This window comes from Gymnoscopelus microlampas, assembly GCF_963454915.1.
Source record: "Gymnoscopelus microlampas genome assembly, chromosome: 21".
Classification (NCBI taxonomy): domain Eukaryota; kingdom Metazoa; phylum Chordata; class Actinopteri; order Myctophiformes; family Myctophidae; genus Gymnoscopelus; species Gymnoscopelus microlampas.
In genome coordinates, this window is record NC_139958.1 from 34,623,074 (window position 1) to 34,646,036 (window position 22,963).

General features: G+C 42.6%; 1 pseudogene across 1 annotated transcript; it reads right to left on the reverse strand.

Annotated features, from left to right (window-relative positions):
• Positions 1–8,260: 8,260 nt before the first annotated feature.
• On the reverse strand, positions 8,261–20,224 carry LOC311037932 (selenocysteine lyase-like; annotated as a pseudogene). Its single transcript has 2 exons — positions 20,171–20,224; positions 8,261–9,069 (listed from the first exon to the last, which is right to left on the reverse strand). The product of its transcript is annotated as a selenocysteine lyase-like (transcript).
• Positions 20,225–22,963: the final 2,739 nt, after the last annotated feature.

Below are 22,963 nucleotides of genomic sequence, written 5' to 3' on the forward strand. Positions count from 1 at the left end.
GTACATATAGTAACATCCCCTGTGTTCATGTAAATCGTCTCTGTCTGGGTGGAAAGCCATGTCCAAAACTGTTACTTTTTGATTCAAAAGCAAAGTGAAAGCAACGGCGGGGGTTGAAGCGAAGTGGTCGTGTCGCGTGTGTTGTTGTTGTTGTGGGGAGATTACAAAAGCGGCTGCGTGGTGTTGGTTTCGATGACGCTGGTTGCTTGTTGCTCGCGCACGTCCACGCATGCGCAGTTTTGCGGGTTTTGACAAACATTCCACGTCCGCGCATGGGCAGATACAGTATGCCGATTGTATTATAGGATGTAGATGTATTCCACTGTTTGTCTGTCTGACTTTATGTTCCCTACTGTATATAATGTTATGTAAATGTATTCCACTGTTTGTCTCTTTTATTTTATGTTTTTTTGTGAGGACTGCGCATGAAAACTAGCATCTTTGCTAATTCCGGTGTATTTACGTCATGACGTTCATTAATATGCATTGTCCTGTCCAAATAAACAAATAAAGTAAAGTAAAAGAAGTTTCTACCCGACAGCAACGAAATAGGGTAGAAATATGCCTACTATAGTTAAATGAACAATTTACTCATGTGCATGCAGAGCCCTTGGACAGATGCATTATGGGTATATGATGCGTCACAGTGGCCCCCGCCTGCAGCGTTAAATGCATGACGTGTTCACCACTGAGACGCCGGACATTGTAATAAGGGTCTCTCGACGGGGGATGGGAGGGGGGAGGGGGGAGGATGTGTCACTACCGGAGCAGCGAGGGGACGTAATGGAGAGATCAAAGGCAAGAAACGTAGGTGGGGGGTGGAGAATAAATAAATGACACTGAATGTCAGTGGTGCAAAGTAACTAAGTACATTTACTTACGTACTGTATACTTAAGTACAATGTTGAGGTATTTGTACTTTACTTGAGTATTTCCAGTTTCCAATGCTTTTACTTCTACTCCTCTACATCTCAGAGGCAAACATTGTGCTTTTACTCCACTACAATTATTTGAAAACTTTCGTTACTTTTCAGATATAAATGATTACATTATGAAACATACATGAACCACCCTATTTTATACCTAGGCTATTTGAAAATAGCCGATCTACAAGCTCACAACGCGTCGCATTGTGAACTTGTAGATCTGCTATTTTCAAATATTGTAGTACTTTCACTTTTGGTACTTTAAGTACATTTTGATGCCAATACTTCTGTACTTTTACTCAAGTAAATTTTTAATTTTGGACTTAAACTTGTAACAGAGTATTTTTATATTGCAGTATAGGTACTTTTACTTAAGTAAAGAATTTGAGTACTTTTTTCCACCACTGCTGAATGTAGGTAGAAGGGTAGAAATGGGAGAAAGAAAGGACAAGACGGAGCGGAAGATATGACAGACGATGGAGGGTGGACGAGAGAGAGAGAGAGAGAGAGAGAGAGAGAGGGGAGGACTGGATGAATACAGAGTTAAAAATAAACAGAGGGATGGATGGCTCATGGATGGATGGATGGATGGATGGGGGCAGAGAGATGACTCAAGCGGAGGGCATAATTGTCGGAAATGGACAAAGGCCCACCGGGGAGCTTGATTCACTCCCCTTTTACATCACAGAAGAAGAACCCTCAAGCCTGTTTTTTATACTCGGCCGTATACACCGAAAATCTGAGCTATACGAGCTCGCAATGTTACGATTTGTGACTGTTGGGAAAACACACACACATTTTTCTAGTATTAATTACGCATCCCTCTGTTAACGCATGTAGGCTACTGTATGGTCAGCCCAAGTTTGCCTTCCAGGGATCCAGGGATAAATAATAAAAAAAAACGAAGGCTGATTGAAATGAACAGAAGTCGAATAAATTACGTTTCGTGACAAGTTATTTGTCAGAAGAGTGCAGATGGCCTGATCTTAGGCCACTTAGTACTACAGATGCACCACTCGTCCTGATTGCACCGCCAGGGTCTAAAATTACCTCGAATCACGCTGAGCTGACCAGCAGGCCCTGGAGTAATTGGCACATAACAATGCTTTCAACAAGCCCCCTTCTCTCTCTCTCTCTCTCTCTCTCTCTCTCTCTCTCTCTCTCTCTCTCTCTCTCTCTCTCTCTCTCTCTCTCTCTCTTATAGAATCAAACGCTAATGCAGCATTACCGCGGCTCGGGCCATTAGGCTTGCGTTGCCGGACCGCTGGTCCCTATCACCGCTAATGTTTCGGTTGCCCGTCGGATTGACTGATCTGCTCATAAATGCATCGTGAGGTCTGAGGTCGAGGTGGGGGCCCCGGCGCTCGCCGCCCGGCCGGCCGACTGACTGACTGACTGACTGCTCGTCGCCGTGGGTTTTGCTCGTTACGCGTTGCCAGGTCTTTGGAGTTGTGCGTGAGCTAATGAGGCGAAAGTGGACCGTTGTTTACCCAACCGCCTTTAATATACAGTACGTCCCTCTCTTGCCTTCCTCACCGTGCAGGTTTTCTTCGATGAAGGTGGAGAGACGGAAGAGCTGTTGTCAGGGGGGAAACCGGTAAATCACTTTTACTGCTTCACCCAAGCAGATGGCTGCTCAGGTGTGCACACAGGGGGGGGGGGCCTTAGGGGTTAACCACATGAACCCTAGTGTCCCTGTTCTGGGGGCCAACATTAGGCAAAAAATACCCAACCTACAAGCTCACAACGCGTCGCATCGCGACGCGTTGTGAGCTTGTAGGTTGGGTACTTTTTGCCCATTGTAGACCGCTATTGTCGCTATAAGCGATTCGGTTGAAGACGGAAAAAAGGAGGGGGCCTGGTAAAGACCTGTGGGGGGGATTCCGGTCAACTAATTATAGCTTGCACCTTACGTGGTTACGTGTCTTGCTCAGGTGCACTTCAACAAGTACACGGGTGGGGGGGGGGGGGGCTAGCCACGGGTCGAAAACGGCGACCTTCCAATTCCCCCGGCGGCCCCTCTATACCCACTCACCCATGGCTAGCCCTTGCAGTTAAGCAAGCAGCGATGAAGGTGGGCTGCTGCTGCCAGCGGTGGTACTTTATACCGGGGCATGATGGGGGAGATATGTTTGATTACCACGGACCACTCACCCGAACGTTCGGCTCGGCCATTAGCCTGACCAGCCGCGCTGACCCCTTGCGTGTGCCTTTCACGTTGAGATATTGGCTATAAAATCTCACATTGAGAGAGGGACTATAGTGTTCACACACACACACACACACACAGTTGGAGCGATGTAGAGCCGGGGTGCTTTGAAAGACCACTCCGGGGGGCCATCAGGTCACCATTTGTATCCTCCTTTAAGCCATTAAGACCGGGAACGCATCCGTGTCATGTCGGGTTTCTTTGGGCTGTTCCAAAATAGCAGATCGACAAGCTCATAGCGCGGCACCGAGTGCCGCGCTATGAGCTTGTAGATCTGCTATTTTTGAAAAAATAATCGTTTGTGCGAATATTTGAATATATATATGTTTTTAAAGGGAACATTTGTAACTCAAATCTTTTCTTCTTGGGGGTCCCTGGAACTAAATATTTTGAGATGGGGGTCCGTGGCCAAATACATACACATTTGGGGGTCCTTGACATGAAAAAGTTTTAGCACCACTGATATATAACATACGTTTTTTTCAGAAAACTGTTAGGATTTAGAAGACATTTGCAGAATCCCCAGAAGCAAAGATTTGTGTGATGTGTGTTTTAAATATATATATATATACTGTATATTCAAATATTTGCAAAAATGTTCAAGATTTTTTCAAAAATAGCAGACTCTACAAGCTCATAGCGCGGCACTCGGTGCCGCGCTATGAGCTTGTAGAGTCTGCTATTTTTGAATAGCCAAATAAATCTAAAAATGACACCGATTCTCTCCCGGTCTAAACGGGTTAAGCCACAGTACAGTACTGCTCGGATTTGATCGCCCACAACAGTCAGCTGACCTCTGCTACTGAGTCCATTAGTAAGGAACTGAACGTCATGCCCACTGGGCCGTGCTGAGAAGAGGTGTAGGAGTGTAGAATGTGATTGAATGAGAATGTTAGAATGAGAATTTTAATCACCATTTAACAATTTAATTAAAAATGCATGTTAAAGGAGTAGTTCGTCCAAGAAAATACTTATTTTCTATCAATTACACACCCCATGAAGCCTTTTTTTTTTGTTTTGGTCGCATTCCTGAGCCAATAATTTGATGACCGGGTCATCGGTCAGTAGCGGACTCGATAGGAGACTCAATTAAGTATCCTAACGGAGACTCCGCCTGTCATCAAATTATTGGCTTTATTGTTAACTTCTTTAATTTTGGTCTCAGATTAATTCCATTCATGAAGTTCTTTTCTTCATTTTTGGATTCTTCATTCACAAATGTTTTACAAACAAAAATGATCCGTGACTGAAAGACACCAGCGGGTAGGAAAACGATAGAAATAAAGTAACTAAAAACCTTGGAAATCATTTTTTGTGCTAACAGTAAAAGCCTACCAGTTTGTATCCAATGTCTTTTTGAACCAAGAGAAAAAAAGTATAATTTAAGAGGGTTATGTATTTTTAAAACACGTAAAACAGCAAGAACTAACGTAAAAGCTAAATTTGTTTCAATTTTGGGAGTTATACTGTGGAATAGCCTTAGTGATGGGTTTAAGTTGTGTACATCTCAGGGGAGATTTAAAAAAGCCTTAAAAAGTCAAATAATTCATGAGTAAAGATTTGAGTAAAACATATTCTTTCTTTTTTTCTCCTCTTTTATGAGGATGCAGCATATTTTAGGATTGTTTTAATATTAAAATATTGTTTCTAAGTATTGTAAAGGATAGGCAAAGAATAAGCATTGTGCTTCAGCCTATTCCTTCTTTCGGTCATTGAGTTTGGATTTTGTGTGAGCTGACTTTGAACGTGTACTTTTGTGATTGTTTTTCTTTTTGTAAAATCCACACAAGTGTGTTTCGATTTGTTGTGAAAAAAAGGACCGAAAACAAAACATTCATTCATTCATTAATGTCTTTTTTTTTAATATAATTTTTTACGATATTTTTGGGCCTTTTTCTGCCTTTATTGATAGATATACAGTAGACTGACAAGAAATGGGGATAGAGATGGGGGGGTGACACGCAGCAAATGTCGTCAGGATCGGCGTTCAAACTCGAGACACACTGTCAGGATTAGCAGCCTAGGTGCCCAGGCGGCCGGGCCAATAAAGTCATTTATTTTGTGAACTAGGATACTCCGTTAAAGCAGTTAAATAAATTCAAGCACTTCAAGTCATATTCAAACATAATTCAACAATTTCCTGCACAGCATGAGCCTTGTCCAGCAGTTATACTTTGCAGAAGAAGCTATATACTTACCTTAGCAGGGCCGGCCCTAGGATTTAGGTGGCCCCATGCAACATTTGTTTGGGGCCTCTCAAAACAGTCCCAGCACAACCACCAAATCACTCACGCGCACGCATGCACGCACACATTGGCAGAGAATAAAAAGGATGACAAAAGTTAAAGCTTGCATTTTTGTTAATGTAAATATACGGGGTGTTTTTAGGCTGTTTAGGCAAAAGTTACTTAACACATTAGGTGCCAAAGGCGTAGATCTACGTCGTTTGAAATCCCACCGTCGAGTGCCATAAGCGTAGATCTACGACTTTTCCCCCCAAAAAACGTCATCCCAAATAACGTCACTTCCGTCCGCCCCAATGATAATTGGAGAAAAACACTTCTAGCTCTGATTCTTTTTTTTTTTGGTGAAAACCAGCCATTTTCAATGGGCGATCGCTCTAAAAATGGCCGATCGCGGTAAAAAAAATGCTGTTCCGCTGGATAGACGGGACCCTCCCCCACCCCACGGACACTTTTTTTTTAACATCCGGGTGCACGTTGTGGCTTCTGCGGCGCTACATAGATCTTCAAAACACGGTAAAAAACACTGGCACTTTGAGGATGATTTGGATGCATAGTACCTCACTCAATGTGTTAAGTACAACTAGACCATACCCGTAGGGGAATATGAGCACCCAACGTGTGCAGTTTGGCTTATGCGCCGAGAACAGACAGTATCAGCGTTCGAAAGTGAGTTTGTACTGTGTAGTGGAGTGGTTCGCAAACGTTTTTATGTCAAGGACCCCCAAATTGACACTTGTTAGCCCGCGGACCCCCATTTGAAAAGATATTCCAGGGACCCCCATAAGAGCGTTTTTTTTTATGGCTCTAGCAGTGATTCTCAACCATTTTAATTTCAAGGACCCCCAGTTTGACATGCATTAGGGCTATGGACCCCCATTTAATGGCATTTCTATGTCTTGGACCCCAAGTTATATAGTAAAGTCCACGGTACATGCTCCTGTCGCGAACACGAACACACACACACACACACACACACACACACACACACACACACCACGGTACATGCTCCCGTCGTCCCGTCGCAAAAAACACACACACACACACACACACACACACACACACACACACACACAGATCGTCCAGCGCGTTTGTTTAGATCCAAGTGATTATCAATGATAGCGGCTACACCAGGCGCGCGGATCTCTCTCTATCTCCCCCTCTCTCTCTCTCTTTCCCCTCCCACGCTCTCGCTCTCTCTCTCTCTCTCTCCCTCCCTCGAGCCGTGTATGCGTTGACACGCATATAGGCCGCGGACCCGTCCACCCCCCCACCACAGACACACACACACACACACACACACACACACACACACACACACACACACACACACACACACACACACACACACACACACACACACACACACACAGAGAGAGAGACATCTGTAAGAATGTTTTCAGTGTAAACGTGCGTAAATGATGTTGATGTGCTGCGGTGAACGGAACGCACTCGCGGTCTCGCAGTGGATGGAATCATGTGTCTCGGTGTTGCCATGTTCGCTTATTGTAAGCGCTTTATTGGCAATATTGGTGGTGTTGTGTTTTGGCGTTGGTTGTGAAAGCGCAGGTGGGTGTGGGGACGCGTTGTGAGCTTGTAGATCGGCTGTTTTCCAATAGGCAAGGTATATGTGTGAAGGCGCTTCGTTTGGCCTTCTTTTGATAGACCTCGTTGCTTGTAGGGTTCGTTTGGTTTGGCCTTGTTTACTGCTTGTTTCTCTCGCGAAACCTGGCAACGACGCATGCGCAGTTTGATCAAGAGTCCCCCCAACCAAAACCAACCAAGACTCCACCACCGTGAGGTTACTAGAATTATAGTAGGATACTCGAGTAGCCTACTTACTATGACATACTATGTCCACCACTGCAAGTTTGAATAATTCGACCAGGCTGATAATTCTCACCTGTCATTTGAGATACCTGTCACAGTCAGTCACAGTCACAGTAAGGGTTCAGGCTCATTTAGAATCTTGTGAACATTCAGGTAGAACATAGGATTAAACTTCTTGATCGCCTGCCAGCTTCTTCCTGCCCCTGCAGAAACCTTAGAAGAGCACGTAACGATCAAACATAGCTGCTCCTCTTCTTGACCACACCATCACAGAGTTTGATGCCCAATAGGCTCTATGCACAGCAGCCATATTGGAAAGAAATTGGGCCTCTTCTTACTTCCTTCACGGGTGTTACCAATGATACTAATGAAGGCTCTGTTCCAATCTGGCCAGGGTGCTGATATTGTGCATGTTGGCTCACTAGAAACACTCCATTTTGGTTCCCAAATGGCCCCTTGTGGTGGGTGTGTAACTCTGAGAGTGTACAAATGGAACCAAACGGACCCGTGAGGGTCCGTTTGGTTCCATTTGTACACTCGTCTCTCAGAGTTATGGGGGTCCTTGAGAATAAGAGACCTCTGTGCCACACTAAATGGAACAGAGCCTTAATTAGTATTATTGGTAACACCTGTGAAGGAAGTAAGGATGGCTGCTGGCTGCTGCTGTGCATAGAGCCTATTTACTTTATAAGTGCCTCAACCCTGCTCGAGCTAGTTCTATCTGTCTAGCGCCAGGAAGGTGTAAGAGCCGACATCTTCATTTGAAATTACTAAAGATGACCTGCCATCATCACCAGAGATGACTGGGCAGGAGCGGACGTCATAGGAAGAAAGAAAGGCTTTCTCAAGAAGTGGTGAATGTTCACAGGTTTCTCAATTATTCTGAACAATTCCTGTAACTATGACAGGCTCCTGAGGTGACTTCACCTTGGACACAATGGGGGGGTGGCCACCGTAGCGATTGTGTCCCTTAGCAACTGCATAGACAGCTAATGCCAGAGGACGGCCCTGTACCTGAGGTTGTAACAAGTCTGGTGCTTTGCATCTGACTCTCATATTCCGGTGGTCACCAGCTCTGCAGCCTTTCCCAAACCAGCGATCATTACCGTGTTTTTAGTACCTGGTCTTAAATCTCTCCTCTTGCCCTCCTCCAAACAGCATTGGGTACACTGGCGGTTTGGTTCCGGGGCCATTCGCGTAGAAGGCACCGATCCGTGGTGCATAGAACTTGTGTCCTACAATGGTAAGATAGTTTACTTCCAGGTCAAAGGCGTCTACTTGGATCTTCCCTAGAGCCCGGGCAGCATTGGTATGGAGGAGGATTCTTGCTTGTTAAGAGCCTTTATCCTCTGGCAGATGTCTCGAACCGGCATACAGACTCATGTCTCATTATTGGCCAGCATGATGGAGACCAGACAAGTGGTGGGGCGCACTGCAGTCATGATGTCCTCCACCTGCACCCGGCGTGTCACCTTGGAAACAGACACACAGGTCACATCTGCCCTGCCGTCTTTCGCAAGGTGTTGGGGCTGTCAGTTTGACTGAGTCGTGTTCCACGTTGGAGATGGTGATGAAAGGAGGGTCAACACTTCCGTTCTGCCCGACGTCTCCGTCCTTCAGTCTGTTCTGCAGCCTCACAGCTGCCACCTCATTTCCACGTGAAGTAAAAATTATGTCTCCTGCTTTCCCTCCAACCATTCTTGCTACATTCTGCCTGGACTGGTTGATGATGTCTTTGGCCTTGACACCTGCAACATGGTTACTACTGGGGTTTCCCCGTGCTTCCTGCAACAGCCTGGATCACCTCTGGATCCAGCGGCATGGTGGCGTCATAGTCCATGTAGATTCTGTCCACATTCATCTCAGAATGCAGAGAGAAGCTATTAATGCACGGCCTTTTAGGAATGTCATGTCATTCTGTTGGTCAGCCATAGTAACCTCGTAAAACGGTGTAATGTCGTTCTGAATGGACCAGCTATCAGTGGCAATGATCAGCTAGACTGCAGCCTCTGCGACTCCACTGGGTTGGGCTCATTCTTTTCAGACCCGCGGGCTTACCCACGGGCTTAACTGATGGCGGCCATGACTTCGCCTGGTAAACCACCCGCAACCGGGGTGGTTTACCAGGCTATAGCCAGGACCACCGCCAGCAACAGAAACTAGAAATACTGCAATACTGTTGTATGCCTCCGCCGAACCAGTTAACCTTTATATCTACTCGTACGTAGTCAATGAAGACACTTCGAAGGAATTTAATTATCTCCGCCAGGCCGGAACGGCCGGAAGCAGAGCCGTCATTTCAGAAAAATAGGGGGTAGCAAAAAAAGAAAAAAAAAGAGAAGCCGATTCTACAAAATGTCTTCCAAATCCCAACAGTTCTCTGAAAAACGTATGTTTCTATATCAGTGGTGCTGAAACTTTTTCATGTCAAGGACCCCCAAAATGATATGTATTTGGCCACCAACCCCCATCTCAAAATGTTTTGTTCCAGGGACCCCCCAGAAGCTTGAGTTTTGACTTAAAAATGTTCGCTTTAAAAGAATATATATTCAAAGATTTGCACACATTTTTTGGCTATTTTTGAATAGCCAAAGTGTAAAATAATGCTTTTTAGCTCAAATGAAAAAGTGACACAGATGCGTTCCAGGTCTTAATGGGTTAAACCCTGTTTGAAATATAGTCAAAATAATATATTTTTTGAAAATAATGTATAATAGATCCATTATTATTGCTATTTTGGAAAAATGACATGGCCAAAATAGGGATGCCGCAGGTTGAAAGTGGTTAATGAATGTATGACTGCAAACATGAAAACACGGCTATAACGTGTCTCATAATAACATGTCTATAACATGCAGGCCTACAGTAAATGGACTGGTGTTGGATTTAGATTTCTATGTGGATCCCGAGATTCGCATCGTTTCCATGAGTAGAGCTGTAAGGATGTGTTTTTTAGAGGACAGTAAAATCCTCAGTGTTGAGGGGGAAAGGGAGCATTTTCTGGTCCCCAGGGGAGGGGAAATGTTCTACTTTCCCTCAACAGATGGGCCATATTAGCGCACTGGGGGAGCTATTACGGTTAAGTGTCTTGCTCAGGGACACTTCGACATGCAGACCAGTGGTGGATAAAGTACTCACATTTTTTTGTTCAAGTAAAAGTATCAATACTGCAGTGTAGAAATACTCTTGTTACAAGTAAAAGTCCGGTAATCAAAATGTACCATTTCACAAGTTCAACATGTATAAAAATCTTTAAAAAATAGCAGATCTACAAGCTCACAATGCGTCGCATCGCGACGCATTGTGAGCTTGTAGATCGGCTATTTTCAAATGGCCAAAGTAACTAGTAACGAAAGCTGTCAAATAATTCTAAAAAATTAAAAGTACAATATTTGCCTCTGAGATGTAATGGAGTAGAAGTAAAAGTATTGAAAATGGGAAATACTCCAGTAAAGTACAAATTCCTCAAAAGTGTACTTAAGTGCAGTACTTGAGGAAATGTACTTACAGTAGTTTACACTACTGATGCAGACTAGGCAAGCTGAGGGTCGAACAGGCGTCCTTTTGATTCCGAGAACCGCCCCATAACACTGAGAGTGTACAATGGTAACCAAATGGACCCGTTAACATTTGTGCATCTGACTTACAAATAAGTTAACACAGGATTCTACTGTGTGAATGTGAAAAAAAACCTAAAAAAGTCTGTTGTTTCAAGCTCTCTGTAAATCATACAGTTGGAAGTATGTCCTGGTTCAAGATGGGCTCAAAAAACAAACACTTGGTTGAGTCATTCATCATGCTTCAATCATGCCTTAACTCCACATTAAAGCACGTTCATATCACGTTGTTTTATATCGCTAAATATTCGTTTTCTTTGTTTTCATGACAGAAGTAAGATAACCAAAGACTAACAATGTATCAGTTCAAGTTGATTAGTTATCAAGAAAGAAGCCAAAGCAAACGTAACGTAATAAATAAATAGAAAGCTTTTGTGCTGAATCATAATTCCCAAAGTCATTTGCGGAATCCCAGAACTATCCCAGTGCGTTGTGATTCCATCTGATCCCCGTCCAGCTTGTCAGAGGTGCAGCAGAACAATACCAGTAACCAACCGGGACAGACAAGCATGATGACTGATCTGAGGCCAGATGTTAAAGACATCCATATGTCATACTGGACAGTCTTAACCCGTTAAGACCGGGAACGCACATCTGTGTCATTTTTAGATTTATTTGGCTGTTCAAAAATAGCAGCTTTACACACTCGCTATTAGCTTGTAGATCTGCCATTTTTGACAAAATCGTGACAATATGTGGAAAACTTTGCAAATTTGTAACTCAAATCTTTGCTTCTGGGGATTCCACAAATGTCTTCTAAATCAGTTTTTTTTTTTAAACTTATGTTGCTATAATCAGTGGTTTTCAAAATGTTTTCATGTCAAGGACCCCCAAAATGATATGCATTTGAATGCGGACCCCCATCTCAAAATATTTAGTTCCAGGGACCCCCAGAAGCACGGATTTGAGTTACAAATGTCCGCTTGAAAAAAAAAAAAAATTCAAATATTTGCACAAATAAAAAAACAATAGCAGATCTACAAGCTCGTAGAGTGCCGCGCTACGAGCTTGTAGATCTGCTATTTTTGAACAGCCAAAGTATAAAATAATGGTTACAGCTAAAATTTTAAACGACACCGATGTGTTCCCGGATTGAAGGGGTTAAACTGGGAATCAACTGGGACCAGAACGCAGAGCAGCACTCATCTCTGCCTCGTCGGGGCCCAAGGCAATGACAGGCAATTTAGGAAACCCAAGGTTTTGATTGATAGGGTTCCATCTCTCCTTTGGCACGTTATCAATCTCCTATCAAACGATGCTGCCCTCCTCTCAATCTCCATTGGGCCCGCGCATGTATCATGACCACATGTTGACTATTATATTGATCTGGGCAGGCATCACATCATCATCTGTCTGGAGTCAACAGAAGCATCTGTTCTGTATGCAGATGATCACGGACAGCCCGTTGGCGGAGATAATTAAACACACAGCAGCATGCCATCCTCGCATAAGAACCGACTCGAACCTGATGGCGGAACATGGCTGGTATATACACTGTAAAATCCTCACTGTTCATTTAACCCATTAAGACCGGGAACGCATCTGTGTCATTTAAAAATTTCTTTGGCTATTCAAAAATAGCAGATACACTATATAAGCTTATAGCGCCGCGCTATGGCCTGCTATTAAATAGCAGATACACTATATAAGCTTATAGCGCCGCGCTATGGCCTGCTATTTTCTTAAAAAATCGTGGAAAATGTGTGCAAATCTTTGAATATATATATCATTTTTTAAAGCGAACATTTTTAACTCAAATCTTTGCTTCTGGGGGGGTCCCTGGAACAACATATTTTGAGATGGGGGTCCGTGGCCAAATACATACATTTTGGGGGTCCTTGACATGAAAAAGGTTTGAGAACCACTGATATTATAGCAACATATTTTTTTTTGCCAAAAAACTGAGTTACAGTATACATTCAAAGATTTGCGCGCTTGTATATCTGCTATTTTTGAATAGCCAAAGAAATCTTAAAATGACACAGATGCGTTCCCGTTCTTAAAGGGTTAACCCCAAAAGAGTGTACAAATGGAACCAAAATGAACCCGTCCACTTGGGTCCATTTCGTACACTCATTGGAGTTCCTTTTGCACTCAACGTTTGGACGTGGCAGACATGTTCTTCAATTAAACAAAGACAACACTGAAGTCATTGTTTTTGTAAGCCAAGGCAGAACAATTAAAAGTCAAGGCTCAGCCTCAATTGCTATTGTTAAAAACCACAGCCCGAGCCAGACATCTCGGTGTATAGCCATGGACTTGCGGACCTGAATTTCAACAACCACACAACGTCAGCCTAAGATTATATCAAGGATTTAAAGGACTTGTGTCTGTGCAGAATGTAGAAAAACCATGTCCATGCGTTCATCTTCAGTAGACTCCTCCACTACTGTAATGGTGCCTTTAAAAGGGCTCCCCTAAAAAAATCAATCAGACTGCTGCAGTTGACTCTGAGAACACCGCTGCTCGAAAGTGGATTATATCACTCCAGTTCTTAGATCTTCACACTGGCCCCCTGTCTGTTGATTTCAAAATACTACTGTTGGTTCAAAAAAAAGCACTGAATGGTTTTAGGGCCAAAACACATTTCTGATCTTGTGTGACACATAAAGAACGATCCAGACTTCTCAGGTCGTCACGTCAGGGACGTGTGTCTGCTTTCTGAGCCCAGACATATAGAACTAAAATGTGGAGAAAGCAATGTTCTTTTTTTTCTTTTTTTTTGCACCACATACTGTATCTGGAACAAACTCTCAGAAAACGGTATTCCTGCTACAACTCTCAATTCTCTGAATTCGGGGCTGAAGAGCTTTCTGTTTGCCACGTACTGCCCTTTTCTGAGGTTATTTTTCTCTTTCTCGTTTCTTCTTGTGTTTTATTTGAACTTATTTTTTACGGCGCGGCGTGCAAGAGGCTAGCTGTCTGTAAAAGGGTCTGTGTGTGTGTGTGTGTGTGTGTGTGTGTGTGTGTGTGTGTGTGTGTGTGTGTGTGTGTGTGTGTGTGTGTGGTGGAAGAAGTACTCACATTTTTTTCTTAAGTAAAAGTATCAATACTGCAATGTAGAAATACTCTGTTAAGTGAAAGTCCGGAATTCAAAACATTTGAAAATAGCAGATCTACAAGCTCACAATGCGTCGCATCGGACGAAATGTATATAGGGCTGAAGTGGGTAATGTATGTAATAATCAAAATCTACAAAGTAACTAGTAGGCCTAACTAAAAGTTTTCAAATAATCGCAGTGGAGTAAAAGTATAATAAATGCCTCTGAGATGTAGTGGAGTAAAAGTAAAAGTACTGACAATTGGAAATACTCCAGTAAAGTAAAAGTACCTCAAAATTGTACGCAACAATGCAAGTACAGTACTTGAGTAAATGTACTTAGTTACTTTACACCACTGTGTGTGTGTGTGTGTGTGTGTGTGTGTGTGTGTGTGTGTGTGTGTGTGTGTGTGTGTGTGTGTGTGTGTGTGTGTGTGTGTGTGTGTGTGTGTGTGTGTGTGTGTGTGTGTGTGTGTGTGTGTGTGTGTGTGTGTGTGCGTGCGTGCGTGCGTGCGTGCGTGCGTGCGTGCGTGCGTGCGCGCGTGCGTGCGTCCAGAGATAATCTCACAAACTGCTGAACCGATCAGTGCCATATTTCCTCTGCACACTGCCATTAGGCCTGCAGGAGTACTACATTCTTTCACATAGATGACTGAGGTCACAGACTGGCCACGTGAAGTCCGAGAGCCACGCCGTTCCCCTGTGGCTGTGGATCCCGAGATCTTTCACCTACAGTAAAGTCTGCTCCAGAATAGGGATGCAAGGGTTCAAGTGGTTGCTGTTTTATGTGAAGCACTTTGAGTGCCTTGTTGTTGAATTACACAAATAATCTAGCCTGGCACCTGGTACCTGGTAACATATTGACCCAGAAGGGTGTTAATTTAACTCTTAAATTAACACAGAGTTTTACTGTGTATGCAACCAATTGCATTAGTTTCCTAAACAATGGGCCGGGACCCGTTTTGGGCCGCGGACACATTTTTTTATGGAGCAGGAGGAAATATTCCTTATTTTATGTTTTTGTTTACTACTATGTGTTTTGATTCAAATAAAACATATATGCTTAACAAATCAGAAATGTTCAACAGAATTTCAATTCAATCAATTCAATTGATTTACAAAAAACAAATAGTGAAAATAGCATCTCTACAAGCACACAATTTGTTGCAATGTGATGCGTTGTGAGCTTGTAGATCGTCTATTTCACTATTAAATAGGGCTTGGGAGGTGATTAATAGTTAATGTATTTTTGTACATTTGGATGCCAACACCAAATGTATCTTTTGGGTCTCGAGCTGTAAAGGTTTGGGAACCACTGATCTAGCGAGATGTTTTGAAGGTTGAAGGTTGGAGACCTGAACCTCTGTGCTCTTTGGAAGTTTACAACATCAGGGGACTACGGTTTAAACAAAATCACATACTGTATATGCCAAAAATACTTTTGGGATGAAGCAATGATTTATTTATGTGATATACGATACAGGCCTGCAAACCAATGGTGTTTTGAACTGGTTTTCAAACTTTTAGGGGTCACGGAACTCAAGTGACCGTGTAAACATTGAAAAAGAACACAAACACACAAAAAAGACTTCTATGGTTATTAACAGACAGCATGTGATTTTTTCCATGTTTTCAGATCCAAAAGTTTGATTAGACTTGACAGATGTGTCCTGCTGCTTCATTTAATGAACTCAGGGGTTTTTCCCATTTCGTATCATTCATTGTCATAAAAAAAAGAAAGAAAAGCGTTTATCATCTGTCCATTTGCAGGGTTGGGTATAGCTTACTTTAAAAATATATTCTGTTACATTAAATTTGAAACATATTGCAACCTATTGTAACCCATTACGTTACCCAAAGAAGAATAAAGAAAATAAAAGAAATATAGACAATTTTGCTCATTCTGCTCGACCAAAGGAAATTTGACTGTTGATAGAAAGTGGTGGTAGGTAATGTTGTTGGAAAATGTCTATAATAATCTTCAATGCCATAACTAACAAAAGTCAAGGAAGTAGGCTGCTCCTCACAAACCACAAGATCAATTATGTGGTTTGAACCGACCGTCCAAAAGTCTCTCTCCTCTCAACTCCTGCAGGCTGGTGAAGAAAACATCAAAATAGGAAGCTCCTTAACCCAATAAAGATCTGAGGCCGATTCTACAAAGTACAAATCCCACCTAAATCAGTGGTTCTGAAACTTTTTTGTGCCAAGGACCCCCAAATTGATATGTATTTGGCCGCAGACCCCCATCTGAAAATCTTTTGTGCCAGGGGAACCCCAGAAGAGAAGACTTTCAAGATTTTTCAAAAATATTTTAAAATAGCAGACAAGCTCCCCAGAGCCCACTTTGAGAACCACTGTTCTAAATCCTAATATCCTAATCCTAATCTTGCTATACATATATAGCAAGATAGGTTTTTATCAGAAAACTGTTAGGATTTAGAATGACACAGATGCTTTCCCGGTTTTAATGGGTTAAATGCAGCAAACCATTTATTTCTATTCTTCAACAGCACAGAGATCAGACAGCAGTTTAACCCCCACTTAAACCCCATTTGGTTGACCGGAGTCCCTCAGGGCTCTATACTAGGGTCTTTTCTGTTATTGTGGGGAAAGCTTTGGCTGAAAATATCCCTGTTGCGACGTGTTGTGAGCTTGTCGATCTGCTATTTTCCGCCAAAGCTTTCCCCACAAAGCCGATGCTGGGGTTTAAGTGGTTAAAAGCGATGGGGCACAAGCAAGGGGCCGGCTTCTGAGTTCTAAATTGAGGCTGTATAGGAAGTAACAGTTCATATGAATGGCCTGTAGTCTCGCTGTTTCACCCCTGCTGGTGTCGGAAAGAATTACTCTCCATTCAAACGGATGGGTTTTTGCCGAACTTTACACTTGATTTTTTTACCTTAATAAACATTGTCATAAATACTATGCTTCCAGTGGCTAGTTTAAAGTCTTCTTTCAATCACCATGATATGCGTTTTGGTAAATAATGGTCCCATTTATTAAAATTGATGATAAAGTAGGGTATGCTGTAGGAGGGGCGTGGCTACCCTGTGATGATTTGACTGACAAGCTACACAACCAATGGTATTCATTCCCCACCCCCGCTCTGGTCCAAACCAATAGCATTCATTTCCGTGTTCTGGATACAGAAAGATGGCAGATTTGAAATTGCTGAAAAATAGGCTTCATTTACGGTCTATAGAGTCTATGGGTGTAACTTTGTCCATCCTTTTTACTGCCTATGGGCACAAGACGGCTGGTGGGGGAAAAAGAAAAACTTCGAACTACTACAGTTCTTCCTCAGGCAGCAATGTTTTGAGGCAGTATCCCCAGTAACGAGGGCTAGCGAGTGTCAAGGTTCTGATTGTGCAGTCATTTCTGTTAATGTTTACCGCAAAACTTGAGATTTGATTTAGATACAACCAGATTATATATTATGGCTGTGTAAGAAACGGATTAGATGCTATGGGGCAGGGAGCTCACACCTGGCTGTGTAAGGGGCCCAATTATATTAATTGGCTGTTTGTCTCCTGCCTTCTCTTAATGTATTCACATTTTTTTTCCCCCACACAAAATTGTAGGTGGTCCAGTGTCACAAAGTGTTACCTCAAAATGCGCGCAGTTTGTTTTTGTTTAATTGGATGCCCTTGGGGACCGTTGAATACGCTGCAGACATGTTATTTGACTTTTTCCTTGCATACCTGTCTCTCAGAAATGCTATTATCATAAATAAAAAAAATCTCCTCTCTCTGTCTTATCTACTTATTTCCTATTTGCCCTTTACTTTTGCTCAGGATGATGAGCATAACCAATTAACGGGATGGGGTTTTGGCACCTGCTGAAGGATTTGATTGTTGGCTAAGTGACTGTTTTTCAACATTTACTGGAGCCTAGGAAATGCTAAACACAGCTCTGCCTTTGATTCTCCATTTACGCTTTTGATTGCTGTCAGTGGCCCACAGTCTCGCTTTGCTGTTATGTTTAAATGTTGTCTTTAGTGCGTTTTTCCAATTCCCCTTTGGTTTACGGTATAACAACAGTGTTCCGCTTTTCGTTTCTTAAATGGCACCGTGTGGACAGAAGGATTTGCATCTGATTACTTTCGAGTTCTGAATGATGGAGTGACAATCTCGTTCGTCCCAAAATGTCATTATAGAGCAATAGAACAATTTGAGTGAATTAATAGAACCATTAAGCATCTTCCATATCGACGTCATCACTATTCACTCTGGCATATGAGTCAGTCACCTGTTGGCAGAATACCCTTTTCCTCTCGGCAGATGTTCGCATGATGGAAATGTGCTGTGCAGGTCAGGGAAATGACCTGAGCAGCGTTTCATGAGAAAGACGTCTGCCACGCTGTACCGCAAAGGGATGATTTCATTTTGATCAAGTACTACCAGTGATGTAGAAAAGGGGGGAATAAAAAAGCTAATGTTCTGTGTGCACCCAATACCACAGCCAAGAGCTTGGAACCACAAATCCATCACAGGGCCTTTGCTGGCTCACTGATGGCATCCGGCATTGGTGGAAAGTAACTAAGTACATTTACTCAAGTTCTGTACTTCTGTACCACTTTGGACCAAGTACAGAGGCAACTCATGTTCAGCTTAGTGAGCTTACTAAATCTACTGTGGTTTAGGTAAAAAGTAACATTTTGAGGGAATTTTACTTGACTATTTACATTTCTCAACTTCTACTCCACTTCTTCATCTCAGACAAACATCGCACTCTTTACCCTTGTACTACATTGCATATTTAGATTATTATTTCAAAACCTACATTAACAACTTAAACCCTATTTTATAGTATACTTTGGCTTTCAAAAATATCTGATCTACAAGGTCACAACGAGTCGCATTGTAATGCGTTGTGAACTGTTGTGAGCTGTTGTGAACTGTTAGATATGCAATTTTTTAGGACATTCTGCATAATGAGTACTGTACATATAGTTTGATGCCAATTCTTTTGTACTTTTAATCAAGTACATTTTTTTAATAAAGGATTTTTACTTGTAACAGAGTATTTCTACTATTGCGGTATAGAGCACCGAAGTCTGACGTAAATTACACATCCTAGGTTTGTCTACCTGGTTCGCGGTTTTCCACCCCCATTCTGAATCCCCATAGACGTATTTAATAAGAACTGTGTTCCAAAAATAAACAAATGACCCTGGCGGTTTTACTCTTATGGATATGAAGCATCAACTGACGGTGAGAAAACGCTAATGTTACTTCCGCCGAATTAGTTACATTTTCGCCAGAAACAGACTGTATCAAATATAAGTGACATGACCATCATAAACGATACAGAAACTCCTCCCTGACAATATCGCCGAGACCGTTTGTTTATTTTTGGACCACAATTCTTATATGAGACGATTCTATGATGACCCAATGTTACTCTCCATAGCGAAATTACTTTACGAGCCTGGGGATGAACGAGTGACGTCAGGACTTCTGTACTCTATTGCTATTTTTTTTTTAAAGAGAAAAAAAAAGGAGTAACTCTTTCACCACTGCCCGCATGTACCACACAGCCAAGAACGTGGTAAGCATTAATCCACCGCGGGGACCTGGTTTCACCGATGGCGTCCGGTCAGGTCTTCGGGTTGATGAAAGGAGGAAGTGAGCACAGCAGTGCCATGACCTCATGAGCACAGGCCCACGTTGTCCCCTTCCAGCAACACCTCATGAACCCACCCTTCCACATCCTGCTGCTCTTGGCCCGGCTTATTCTGCCGCGGTCTGACGGAGAGAGACCCTCGTAGTGGGTGTAAAAGTAACTACGTACATTTACTCAAGCACTGTACTTAAAGTACAATTTTGAGGCACTTTTGCTGCACCGGAGTATGTCCAATTGTCTATGCTTTTACGCCTACTCCACTACATCTCAGAGGCAAATGTTGTACTTTTGCTCCTCTACAATTATTTGAAAAGTTTAGTTACTAGTTACTTTGCAGATATGAATTATTACATTATAAACCATACCTTAACCACTTTAGCCCTATTTTATACCACCTAGGCTATTTGAAAATAGCCGATCTACAAGCTCACAACGCGTCGCATCGCGACGCGTTGTGAGCTTGTAGATCTGCTATTTTCAACCATTTTAGTATTTTTGGTACTTTAAGTACATTTTGATACCAATACTTTTGTACTTTAAAAAAGTAAAAAAAAAAAAAAAAGTGGACTTTTACTTGTAACAGTGCACTTCTACATTGCAGTATTGATACTTTTACTTAAGTAAAACATTTGAGTATACTTTCCCCACCCCTGGACCCTCGTCCCACTCCCCCTATATACCTCTGCTTCTCTGCTTTTCTTGCCCGCGGCGTCTACGACGTTTCCGTCAGCCATCTCCGACAAGAGCGAGAGTGAGTGAGACAGGGTCGGAAATGATTCGAGCTGCTCATTACTCACATAAAGGCTTTCCAACGCGGCGCAGCAATTACCTTACTTTGTACCTCAGGATACTGTTAAAGCTGCGATCCAGAACTTATTTTAACCACTTAAAAACCTATATAAAGTGCTCTGTTGCCCGGGGTCCCCCAGGGCTTTGTATTTGGTCCGCTCCTTTTTACCCTCTACTCTACACCAGGGGTCTTCAACGTTTTCAGGCCAAGGACCCCCTAGCTGAGAGAGAGATGAAGCAGGGACCCCCTCTATATTGTATAAAATTGAGTTTCAGATAAACTTTTGCTGCTCTTTTTTCCCTCTACACCCATAACTCTTTGTCAAAAATAGCAGATCTACAAGCAGTTGTGAGCTTGTAGATTTGCTATGTTTGGCTTAAGTTCTCCACAGAAAAGGGACGCTAGGGTTCAAGTGGTTAATGTAAAAAAAAAAAAATCATATCACACAAAGATTTGTCAGACCCCCTGTAGTAACTCTGAGGACCCCTTAGGGGTCCCGGACCCCCTGTTGAAGACCCCTACTCTACACCAAATTTCTTCACTGAAACTAGCCGATCTACAAGTGTTGTGTCGCGACATGTTGTGAGCTTGTAGATCTGCTGTTTTTTTTCCAGAATGTTCGCCCCAGAATTATGTGATTAATGAATAAAACATGATTTTAATTAATCTCTACGCTGGAGTAATGACTGGCACATCTGGTTGGAGGTGGTCTCTCTACTCTTCCATTAGGGACGTTTAGGAGGACACTTAATGGTTGACAAGTGCTGCCTGAAGCCTATAAGCGCAATATATCCCATGGCCAAGCAGTGACTGGCTCTTGGATGAGCGGTAGGAACATATGGTCTCTCATGCAGAGACTCGGGGTTAGAATCCCGGGTAGGATATAAAAGTTATATGGACTGCAGGCTGCAGCTTTAAAGGGATAGTTCACCCCCAAAATGACTTTTTTTCCTATCGATTAGTCACCCCATGGAGACTTGAATTCAATGGATATTTTTTTTTGTTTTTGTCGAATTCCTATAAGCCAATAATTTGATGACCGGCAGCGGTTCCGGTAGGAGACACAAAGAGTCTCCTTTGTATCTCCCTACTTTGAGAACCACTGGCTCAGGAGACCAGAAGTAGGATTTGAGTCGCCCAACTGGGAGTGTTTTTTGATGAACGAATGCAGTATTTGCCTTTAATGTCATTAAACGGAAAGAATTCCCAGGAGCCGTACTGTATATACATTATAATGCACGAGAGCGACAGAAGGTGTCTCCTTTCCTGGGTTGGCCTCCTCTGAAGGGCTCCCAGTGAATTGGAAACAGGAACATGGCTACTTCATATGCAATTCATCATAATGTCAAATACACTGTATGTATGCGTTTCTGTATGGAAATGAATGTTTGCCTATTGTTCGTATTCTGGGTGCGTGCGTGCGTGCGTGCGTGCGTGCGTGCGTGCGTGCGTGCGTGCGTGCGTGCGTGCGTGCGTGCGTGCGTGCGTGTGTGTGTGTGTGTGTACTTGTATTACTACACTTGTGAGGTACAGATGTCCCCACACAAGTATAGTCAGTGGTGTAAAATAACTAAGTACATTTACTCAAGTACTGTACTTAAGTACAGTTTTGAGGTATTTTTACTTTACTGGAGTACTTTCAATTTTCAAACGATTTTTATACATCTTATTTGAAACGGTTCTGCACAATGAGTTCTTACTTTTGGTACTTTAAGTACATTTTGATACCAATACTCCTGTACTTTTACTCAAGTACATTTTGAATTCCGGACTTTTACTTGTAACAGAGTATTTTCACATTGCCGTATTGACACTTTTACTTAAGTAAAAAAATTGATGACTTTTTGCCCCACTGATTATAGTACAATTTGAGAAAAGGACATTGTGAGCACCATTTTCCTGGCCCCTTACAAGAGAAATGGTTGTTTTATGGTTAATAGGTTTTGGGGAGTTATAGGCTTACAATTAGCAAAAGGTTCAGCTTGGGTTTGAGGTTAGGATTAACCATTTAGAGGTTAGATTTAGGGGTTGGGGTTATATGCCTGATTTGTTTAGCTTGTGGATCTGCCATTTTCAGCTTTTGATTTAGGGAAAATAAATGGAAATGTACATTCATGAAATTGCCGTGCCAAATTTGTTGATCCTCAAAAGTATAGCAAGACATACAAACGTGTGTGTGTGCCTGCGTGTGTGAATTCTGGGCGGTGGTTTAAAGTAACTAAGTACATTTACTCAAGTACTGTACTTAAGTACAATTTTGAGGTATTTTTTTCTTTACTGGAGTATTTCCAATTTTCAGTACTTTTGCTTTTACTCCACTACATCTCAGAGAGATGTGTGTGTGCGTGTGTGTGTGTGTGAACACATGTCTCGGGTCCTCCTTGGCTTTGACAGTCTAATGAAAATAAAAGCGTGTTGTGAGACTCACCGCCGGGTCTCACCACGGGGGTCCCTGGACCTCAGAGCCCATGTGCTCGTATACATCACAGCAGAAGGAGGGGAAGAAGAAATGCATTACTATCTCTCACCGTTTGCCGTGCACTCGGCCACGGATGTTACTTAAATAATTCCGATTCAGCTCGGCCATGGTGAATTCATTCCACCATGTTGCCACATGGCAATTTGTGTACGTGTGTGTGTGTGTGTGTGTGTGTGTGTGTGTGTGTGTGTGTGTGTGTGTGTG